Genomic DNA, 10,207 nt, shown 5'->3' with positions numbered 1-10,207 from the left:
AATCGAAGATTTTATGGAAATAGGCGCTTCTCTGGAAATCGCAGAGGTCATCCTCTTTCTGATCGCACAAATTACTTTGATAATCGTCGATTGCAAGGTTCAGGTGGCTATGATCGTCGATTTCAAGGTTCTCAGAACTCAATTCCTAACTATCACCACTCTGTAAGTTCTTCACGTGGTGTTTCTATGTGTCAATTATGCAATCAAGAAGGGCATCTTTGTGCTAGTTGTCCTCAACGATTCAATCACGCATATGTGGGTACGAATTTCTGTTCTACTGCCATTCTTGGATCCTCTGTCAAATCTTCTTTATGGATTCTTGACTCCGGTTCTAACACTCATTTAACTACAGATTTGAGTAATCTTGCTATATGTGAACCATTCACTGGCTATGAGAACATTGTTGTAGGTAATGGACAAGGTGTTCCTATTTCTTCTTCTGGTTCTGCAATGGTCCAAATTGTTGGTTCTGCCTCTGTGTTTCATTTACCTCGTATCCTATATGCTTCTGGATTACGTTTCAATCTATTATCTGTCTCTCAATTTTCTTCAGATAATAATGTTTACTTTGTTTTTAATGGAAATTCATTTTTCATTAAGGATGTGCAGACTCACAAAGTGGTTCATCAAGGGCAGGGTAATCATGGTCTCTATACTCTGCACTTACAACTCACCAATTCAGTTACTGCTGCTGCTGTTCTTCCACTTTCGCATTGGCACTGCCGTTTAGGACATCCTGCTGCTACAAGGACTACGCAGGCTTTACATCTTGCTGATACTCCTTTTTCTGGTTCTTTTTCTTCATGTGATGCATGTTATACTGCTCACAGTCATCGTTTGCCATTTCTTACATCTGTATCACATAGCCGATGTCCTTTAGATCTCATTCATAGTGATCTTTGGGGTCCTTCTCCTGTAGTTTCTTTTGATGGTTTTTCTTACTATGTGATCTTTGTTGATGACTTCACCAAGTATTGTTGGATGTATCCTTTAAAACGTAAATCCGACTTGTTAGCTGTTTTCACTCGTTTCAAAAATCTTGTGGAGAATTATTTTCATAGTTCAATTTGTTCGTTTCAATCTGATGGAGGCAGTGAGTATAAGTTGTTGGCTCCATTATTTGCTAACTCAGGGTATTACTCATCGACACTCGTGTCCTTATACTCGGGCTCGTAATGGTGTGGCTGAGCGTAAACATCGCCACATCACCGAGTCTGGTTTGTCTCTTCTTTTTCATTCACATCTCGCCACAAATATTCGGACCAAAGCCTTTCAAACTGCTGTCTATTTGTTTAATCGTTTACCTTTGCGGTGTCTTAGTAATGTTTCGCCTCTTAAGGCCTTGTTTGACACCTCTCCAAATTTGCACTTTCTCAAAATTTTTGGGTGTTTGTGTTACCCATGGCTTCGTCCATATAATAAAAATAAATTGGAACCACGATCTAGAGCATGTATCTTTGTTGGTTATGCTACAGCTCACAAAGGATATGAGTGCTATGATCCATCAACTGGGAAGATCTTCATTTCACGGCATGTGGTGTTTGAAGAAGCTATCTTTCCTTATTCCAATTTTCAGCATCAAATTGGGAATTTTTCAAAGGATACTTGGCTCTCTGTTGGTATTTCCCTAACCCCAATAGTACCATCTCCACCCAACCCCAATACATGTATTCCCTCTGTTGTTATCCCTAGCCCATCATGTAATAATAATTCTCTTGTAATTTCTGAAGCTGTAACTCATAATAGTGGATATTCCCCCTCCCCTAATGGTTCAACTGGACCCTTGGCATGCTCCATGGATCCTGTAAGCCCATCCATGGCACTTCCACAAAGCCCAACTCCAGCAATTCATGGCCCACACCATACAAGTTCAACTATTGGACCACTATCTACTACGGGCCCACTTGAAATAGTGGATAATAATATTGCCCCAGCCCACTCTATGCTCACACGCTCCAAAACCGGGTCTTTAAAATCCATCACTCGTTTGAATTTAGTTGCTACCTCTGATGACTCCATGGTTCCTACTTGTTATACACAAGCGGTTTGCTCCCCTCATTGGCGGCAAGCTATGCAAGAAGAGTTTAATGCTCTCCTAGCTAATGGTACATGGACCTTGGTTCCTTCTACATCCACACAAAATATTATAGGATGCAAGTGGGTATTTCGTGTGAAGCGTTGTTCTGATGGTTCAATAGATCGCTATAAAGCACGTCTCGTTGCTAAGGGGTTTCATCAACAGCCTGGTATCGATTTTGGAGATACTTTTAGCCCCGTGGTTAAGCATACCACCATCAGAGTTATTCTTTCAATGGCTCTTTCTCAGAATTGGCCCATTCATCAATTGGATATTTCCAATGCATTTTTGCATGGTGACTTAGATGAGACCGTTTATATGGCTCAGCCCCCGGGTCATGTGGATCCCATGTATCCAGATCATGTATGTCATCTTCGCAAGTCTCTCTATGGTCTCAAGCAAGCCCCACGCGCTTGGTTTCAAAAATTGACTACTTTTATCACCTCTCTTGGATTTGTGGGTTCACGAACGGATACCTCTTTGTTCATCTACAAAGCGGATCTCATCACTCTTTATATCCTCATCTATGTAGATGATATACTTGTTACTGGCAACCAATTTGAGGCTATCTCTGATCTTCTTAAAGTTCTCTCCACTGCCTTTGCCCTTAAAGACTTAGGTGATTTACATTATTTTTTGGGTATTGAGGCTACTCGTACAACTGATGGGCTACTACTTACTCAACGTAAGTATATTTTGGATCTTCTTCGCCATGTTAACATGCATGAGGCCAAGCCTATGCCTACTCCAATGGCCTCTGGGACTTCTCTTAGTATCACTTCTGGTGATCCTTTGCCTGATGGTACTTTGTATCGTCACACAGTTGGGGCTCTTCAATACTTAGCCAACACTCGGCCTGATATCAGTTTTGCTGTTAACAAAGTGGCCCAATTTATGCATTGTCCAACGGATATTCACTGGACTGCAGTTAAGCGTATTCTTCGCTATCTTTGTGGCACTATTTCTCATGGCATATATTTCAATCGCCAGTCTACTATTTCCTTGATTGCCTTTTCTGATGCTGATTGGGCTGGGTGTCCAGATGATAGACGCTCGACTACTGGATATTGTGTCTATATGGGTTCTCATCTCATATCTTGGGGCTCACGCAAGCAACGAACTGTTTCTCGTTCTTCTACTGAGGCTGAGTATCGTGCTATTGCTGCTGCTTCAACAGAGCTTCTTTGGTTACGATCTCTATTAGGTGAGATTGGAGCATTTCTTCCCACCACTCCTGTGATTTGGTGTGATAATATTGGGGCCACGTATATGACAGCCAATCCAGTTTTTCATTCATGCACCAAACACATTGAGATTGATTTCCATTTTGTTCGTGACTTGGTGGCCACTAAGCAGCTTATTGTTCGGTATATTTCCTCTTTGGATCAGATAGCAGATACTTTTACCAAGGGGTTACCTCATTCACGTTTTCTTCTACTCCGGGACAAGCTTACGGTTCAGGATCCGTTACGCTTGCGGGGGCATGTAAAGGAGAGATCAACCGTACAGCTGTCCTCTAGCTGATCACGGTTATCTCAATTATTCTATAAATACATGTAATGTGTTATTCATTGAATATATTGGAAAACATCATTTCATCACAGACAATTCTTATATATTGAGGACATGGTAGGATGTATCGCCATTTTGGAAGGTAGAGAACTGAAGTGGGAGGCAAAAACGATATTATCGATAAATCACCAAAATATCGCAAGAAATCAACAATTTGTGGATTTCTTGCGATATTTTTGGGCAAATTTTTGATTAAATTTCCAAAGCTTTTCTATCATATTTTTTCCATTTTTGCTCTATTTTGCTTCGACCATTGACATTGACGCAGTATCCGTGAAGAACAAAGCTAAAACGACTCATAATTAGAAGCCCAAATCTAACTAGAAAACTAAAAGTGACATGAAAATCCACTAAAAGATTAAATGTGGCCATCAAAACAACACCAACTGGGTCAACCCAAGTGAGAAAACCATAGAGCTTTCCGAGCCATTTATTTTGACATGTTGTGGGTCTCGTAAATCCTCCCAAATCAAAAGTGTTATGGTTGTTTGAAGATTTACTGGGCATGTGTCAATTAAGAACATTAGTTTAGGTAATTTTTTTAAGCCAAAATAGCACTTCTAGTGTGTTTATGGATATCAAGTTAGTCTAGTTATCAAATTTGGCAAAAAATAACATGAAATACCCCCAAACTTGGGGCTAAAATCCTACCGAAACATGGCAAAATTTAGGCCGAAATGTCAACAAAATTTGCCAAACCTTGATTGAGGATAGGGTTATTAACATAATATACCATCAATTAGGATTGAACCCATGACCTCTCCCTTGAGAGGTGTTGCTTTTTCCAACTGTCCAACCCTATGATGGACCACAAATGAATGACACTCACCCTTGATTTTTAAAAGGAAAAAAAAGAAAAAAAAAAAAAAGAAGAAGCAAACTACGTATACACTCCTTATTTCACAAACTATAATATTTATATCCTTTATGACGAATTTGGTGGCAAACCCCTTCGAATTTTTTTTGAGTTGTTTTCATGAAGCCCACTTAAGTTGGGCCTAAACTCTTGATTGCCCAACTTAAGTGGGAAATATATCAAGCTGCCCACAATTGATTTTTCCCCAAAATATCAAGTTACCCACTATTACTTCTCTATTAACTTTGAAAGTGAAATGACTATTTTGCCCATGGGGTGAAGATAAATATAATTTTGTATTTTTACCAAAACTCACTTAATTATTTTTTTTTAAATTTACAAGGAAACTCCCTGGTTCCCTCAGTTCACCACTCCTCCCCTTGCCTGCAACTAGTGTTGGCAACCACCACCCCCTCCCCCTGCCGAAAAAGAGCAAATGAGCTTGATGTTCAACGTCTCATCTTCCAAACCCATTGCTCTCAATGCGCTCTCTCAACTCCTCTCAATAGTGATGAGATTTTTCAAACTCAATCTACAATCTATCTCCTGGAATGATGTTTAGATGAGCATTTTCTTCCATCAATCTTTGTGTATCCCAAATATACAACAAAAAAGGTCAGAAAGCACAATATGGCTACTATGAAGAACTAACCACTAACTGAGACTACCGTCATTTGAATAACATTGTTAAATCTAAAACCTCAAAATTGATAGAAAGATATAAGCAAAGATAAGAAAAAATGATACTTGTCATTGTCACTTTCAGTTTGGATACGGTTGAGGAGAGCTGCAATTTTACTGGCAAACTTTGGGCCTACGATGACATGGATCTTGCGATAGGAGAATCAAGATTCCTTCATTTGCGAGTTCGAGCTTTCGACAGAGCTCAAAATCAAGGGATTTGAAAAACAGAACAGTCTCAGCTAGAAAATATTAGGGTTTGGAGACTGGTTATAAAGGGTTTGACGAATCTGAAAAGAAAGTAAAGGCCTTGCTCTGGTGAGATGCAAGGCAATATTAAACAAGTGTGAGAGAGAAGAACGGGGGCTTCATTCTCAACATCAATACTACTATGCCAAACCATATTTGGGACTTCCGAACCGATGCAAATCGCCTTGACCAGGGTCAACTAGGTCTGACTTAGTCGACTACCATAGCTTGGCACTTCTCAGAACTTAGTTTTCGAATTAGCTACTCGATGATAGTCACATTCTAGACATGCCACTTGACGGACTTCTCGATCCTCACTTGTCAACAAGGTCTTGCTAGGGATACAAAGCTCCCCTTATACATTTGTACAAGTGCCCGTACATTAAATTCAGCATTTAATGCACCCTACCTATGCATTTAATGACCTGCACTTATCATGAGATGTGCCAACTTGTCAAAATCCCTCTAGGTATTGTTTCTTGCCGACTAGTCGAGAATTCAAAACAAGACACGTCCTATCTAGTGTCAGCTTTTGTAGAGTCCAATACGGACCTTATCAAGTGCACCAAAAGGAAGCTTTTGCATTGGTTCCTTTTGTCACATCCACCCAGCTGGTACCCTATCTGGCATACCCGGGAATGTGATCCACAATCCAAGGATCAAGCATCGAGGGACCATGCCTCCCACATATGCGATAACACAATCATGAACAATAATAATCAAGGTAAAAGCAATAAATAATAGATATCATGAATAAGATAAGATCAAATAATCAGAATGCGGAAATAAATGATACCAAGTGTATAAGTATAATCATAAGAATGAGAAAATGAGTGAAAGTCACTCTCTCAAGGTAGTGGAAAAGTAGTAAAATCAAGTTAAGTTACAATCCCATGTTTAAAGAGTAACTCAAAGAAAGTTAATTACATATCCCAAATGTTTAACAATAATCCAAGGAAATGGGGCACTAAGCAAGGGTTTCTTCTATCCTAATGATTATCTCATTAGAAGTGTGGACGAAGAAAGCCCAGCACGGCCGCTCCCTCACCATAGTGGGGCTAACCCTGGTATGTAGAATAATCCTCTTCGGCACCATAACTCTGATCTTCACCGTAGCTACCACCCGGAGGGTAGTATGAGGGATCAAAGTCCGTCTCGTAGAGTGTGCCATCAAAGTCTTCAATACCTGCGAAAAAATCTAACAACATTTGCACAAAAGGAATGAGTTCAAAAGAACTCAGCAAGGCAGTTATTCCATAATTCAAAATCATATAAGTACAAATCATAACATAATGCAGTGTGATATGAAACATATGATGCGAGTATGATTCTAACTCTATGAATGCTAGTCTCTATGGTAGACATGCTTTAAGTCATAGCACCATACTTCTTTGGGTCGTCAGTCACTCTCCCTCAACCAATTTCGTATCTTGGGACTGCCGTAGTAGTTGGGTGAAGTCCTCTCAAACCATGGTAGAGGATTCGGTCACCACTCTCTCACATCACCCTTTGGTATAAGTATTGGCGCATGTCAAGGTAAAGCCTAGCCCAATGCAAGTCATCTACTTAGTCGTATCAACTCAGATCCAAATACATCCATTCCTAGCCTCGAGCGATCCTTTCTGGTATCCTTCACACTAGAGTCAGCGTAATCCCGGATTACAGACTCATCAACCCTATTGGTCATCCACAAATAGTAAACGGGAAGCTCTCACATCCTCTCACGGGTTGGTTACCGGTCTTGAGCACCCGTGAGCCCAAGTTTAGCTGTAAAATCCAGCTTTTATCTAACCTTGACTCGACCCGGACATTGTTGTGTTTGTAGGTCCGAAGACCCGAAGTGGTGGTAGAAGGGACTTGTGGGCCTTGCTAGTTGATGACGTGGTGTCGGAACTCCAGTCTATGGACATTGATGATGATGCTCCTTCCTTGAGCACATTATCAATGTTAAGTTAGAATCTGCGCACTGATGAAGAGTGAGAAAGTTGAGATATCAAACGAACTCCTGTGCACAATCCAAAGGTACTCCCTGAAACTAGACCTCTTGAGTGAACTGTAGGAGAAAACTCCATGCAATTTGACCTTGTAAAGTCCTCCAAGTCCACACCTAAAGTTGTTGAACTATTCTGAAAAATTCTGCAGAAAAATGAATTGGTCGATACTGTTGGTCGATACTATCGACCCAATGTATCGGCCAACAGTTTTGTTGAACTCAGGTTTAAAGATTCTCTGGAATATTCTTCACTCTATTTATTTATTCCTCGAGACTGGAGCCCTATTACAACGATTGCAACATCTGAGAACGTGGAAAAGCCTCTCAAGAACTCCTCCTTGGTAATGGTGAAGCATCTTCCCCATTAATCATTGCCAACCACTCACTTCCACCCTCTTGCTCTACTCTCAAGGTATGACTCTCTCTCCTAGTCACTTTCTCACTCATCTTTTCTCTTATTTTACTGTTGGGACCATGGCCAAGGTGCTGCAACCTTGCAAACACCTTGCCATGAGCCTTCTATACCTTATACATTGATGTTTTCTCCAATCTTGCTATGATTTACTTACCTCTTGATCATTAACCATGCATTTCCATGATTTATTACTCACCAACTTGCTTTATTTACCAAAACTGAGATGAAGCCTATGCTTAACCTAATCTATACCTTGCATATGATTTCAATGTTACTCCTAAGTGATTCCCTACCTAATCCACTATGTTTTCCCCCAATTTGCATTAAGATATAGCCAATGCCATGATTAACAACTCTTGACCTTGATATGCCAATTTGGGGATTTCTAAATGGACCATTGGATTATGTTAATTCCTTGATAATTAGTGTCTCTATATTGTACTTAGACTATTCCCCAAGTTTCGTATCGATCCGAGACGAGGAAGACCAAATTTGGGTCAAAACCCAAAAAGCCAGCTTGCTGTCCGAAATTCTTTTGGTCGATGCTTGTTGGTCGATACTATCGACCCAATGTATCAACCAACAGAGTTGCTGTTAGCAACTTTTGCCTAGTTTTGATTCGTTCGATCTCCGATTGTTCTGATTTCTTCTCTAACCCTTCATATATGCTTGTTTAGGGTTTTAAGACTATTTTGGCCACTTGCTTGTGATCTTGGACCATCCTCTTCTCCAATTCAAGGTAAGGATAGTTATCGACATATTTACACAGGATGTGAAATTTTGACTTGGTGTTCCTAACCTAATGAACATGGTCTCCATCTCATATTCTTATCATGTTAGACTCGTTACATATGTCTTTCAACAGTAGCTTTGTATTTACATTAGTTTTATTTAATGTCTTATTATGTTTATCAAATTCAATATATGATGAATTATGTCAATGTCATGAATCGAATGTTTACTATGATGTTATATCTTGTGAATTGATATGATGAACTTGGGCATGTGATTGCTTAAGTATAACTTGGGATTGAGGAGTACCCTACTGGTGCTTCTGTCCTTGGACATCTGAGGGAATAGTATGGGATGTTCTCCGAAGATGTCCATCGACGCTTTCCCGGGTTATTGGATGACATACATAGGACTTGTCTAGATGTATGGCTAGGATGTCCTTGTCATATCAGACCCGAATCGGAAGGGCATTGAGACCGAACGACCCATGGTAGTAGTGTGGATTTGTGGGCGCTCAAGACCGGTAACCACTCCGTGAGAGGACATAAATTGCATTGCGGATACTCGAAAGGGGCCATTTATTGGTAGGGTTGCAAATGACTAGACTTGGGCTCACGGGCACTCAAGACCGGTGAAAGGATCCGTGAGGGGGACGTGAGAGCTTCCCGTCTACCATTTGTGGATGACCAATAGGGTTGATGAGTCCGGTGAGTAATATCCGTGACTCTAGTGTAAAGGATACCGGAAAGGATCCCAAGAGGGGAGGAATGGACGTATCTGGAACTGACAAGATATGATTAAGTAGATGACTTGCATTGGGCTAGGCTTTACCTTGACATGCACCAATACTTAGACCAAATGGTGATGTGAGAAAGTGGTGACTGAAACCCCTAACCATGGATTTGTCTGAGAGGGATGTAGGACCCAATTCCACCTGGTGATGAGTGACTGAGACTACCTAAAGAAGTATGGTGCTATAACTTAAAGCATGTCTACCCTAGATGACCAGCATACTTAGAGTTAGAATCATATCACATCATATGTCTTATATCATCTGCATCATTTTATGATTATCTTGTGGCTTATGTGTTGTGGAATAACTACCTTGCTGAGTTCTATTGAACTCATTCCTTTTCTGTTGCAATATTTGCTAGACTACTCTACAGGTGATTACTCTGATGGTATGTTCCCTGAGGCGGACCCGGATACCTCATACTACTATCCGGAGGCTAGCTACAATGAAGACTTCGGTGACGGTACCGAAGCAGATCCTCCGGTGTATCAGGGTTAGCCCTTGGATAGTTTGGGAGCAGCCATGTTGGATCTTTATGGTCTTCACTATTGAAGAGAACATATTTATTGTGGAGGAGACTTATGCGTAACTGCCCACCCCCTTCTTTTTGACAGTTAAACTTGGAAGATTTGTAATAACTTTAAATTTATTTTCATAACTTGGGATTTGTAATTTACCAGTTTTGACCTCACTTTCCGCTCGAGAGGAGGAGTGGATTCCACCCACTGCCTTCTTAATTTATCTGATAAGATATTTAATTCAGCACTCTGATTATCTTTGGTATCTCACTTCTGAATTCTATTATTATCAATTGTTAGTTTAATATTAATTGTTCATAA

General features: G+C 40.3%; 1 long non-coding RNA gene across 1 annotated transcript; it reads left to right on the top strand.

Annotated features, from left to right (window-relative positions):
* LOC149007478 (uncharacterized) lies at positions 1-862 on the top strand. Its single transcript, XR_016175311.1, has 3 exons — positions 1-259; positions 353-409; positions 601-862. It is a non-coding gene; the product is annotated as an uncharacterized LOC149007478 (long non-coding RNA).
* The last annotated feature ends 9,345 nt before the right edge of the window (positions 863-10,207 follow it).

The sequence above is a fragment of the Hakea prostrata genome, chromosome 8, assembly GCF_041222555.1.
Source record: "Hakea prostrata isolate BN-2017 chromosome 8, UWA_Hpros_2, whole genome shotgun sequence".
Taxonomy (NCBI): Eukaryota; Viridiplantae; Streptophyta; class Magnoliopsida; order Proteales; family Proteaceae; genus Hakea; species Hakea prostrata.
The sequence above is the reverse complement of the archived record's forward strand: the minus strand, read 5'-3'. Positions and strand labels throughout refer to the sequence as shown.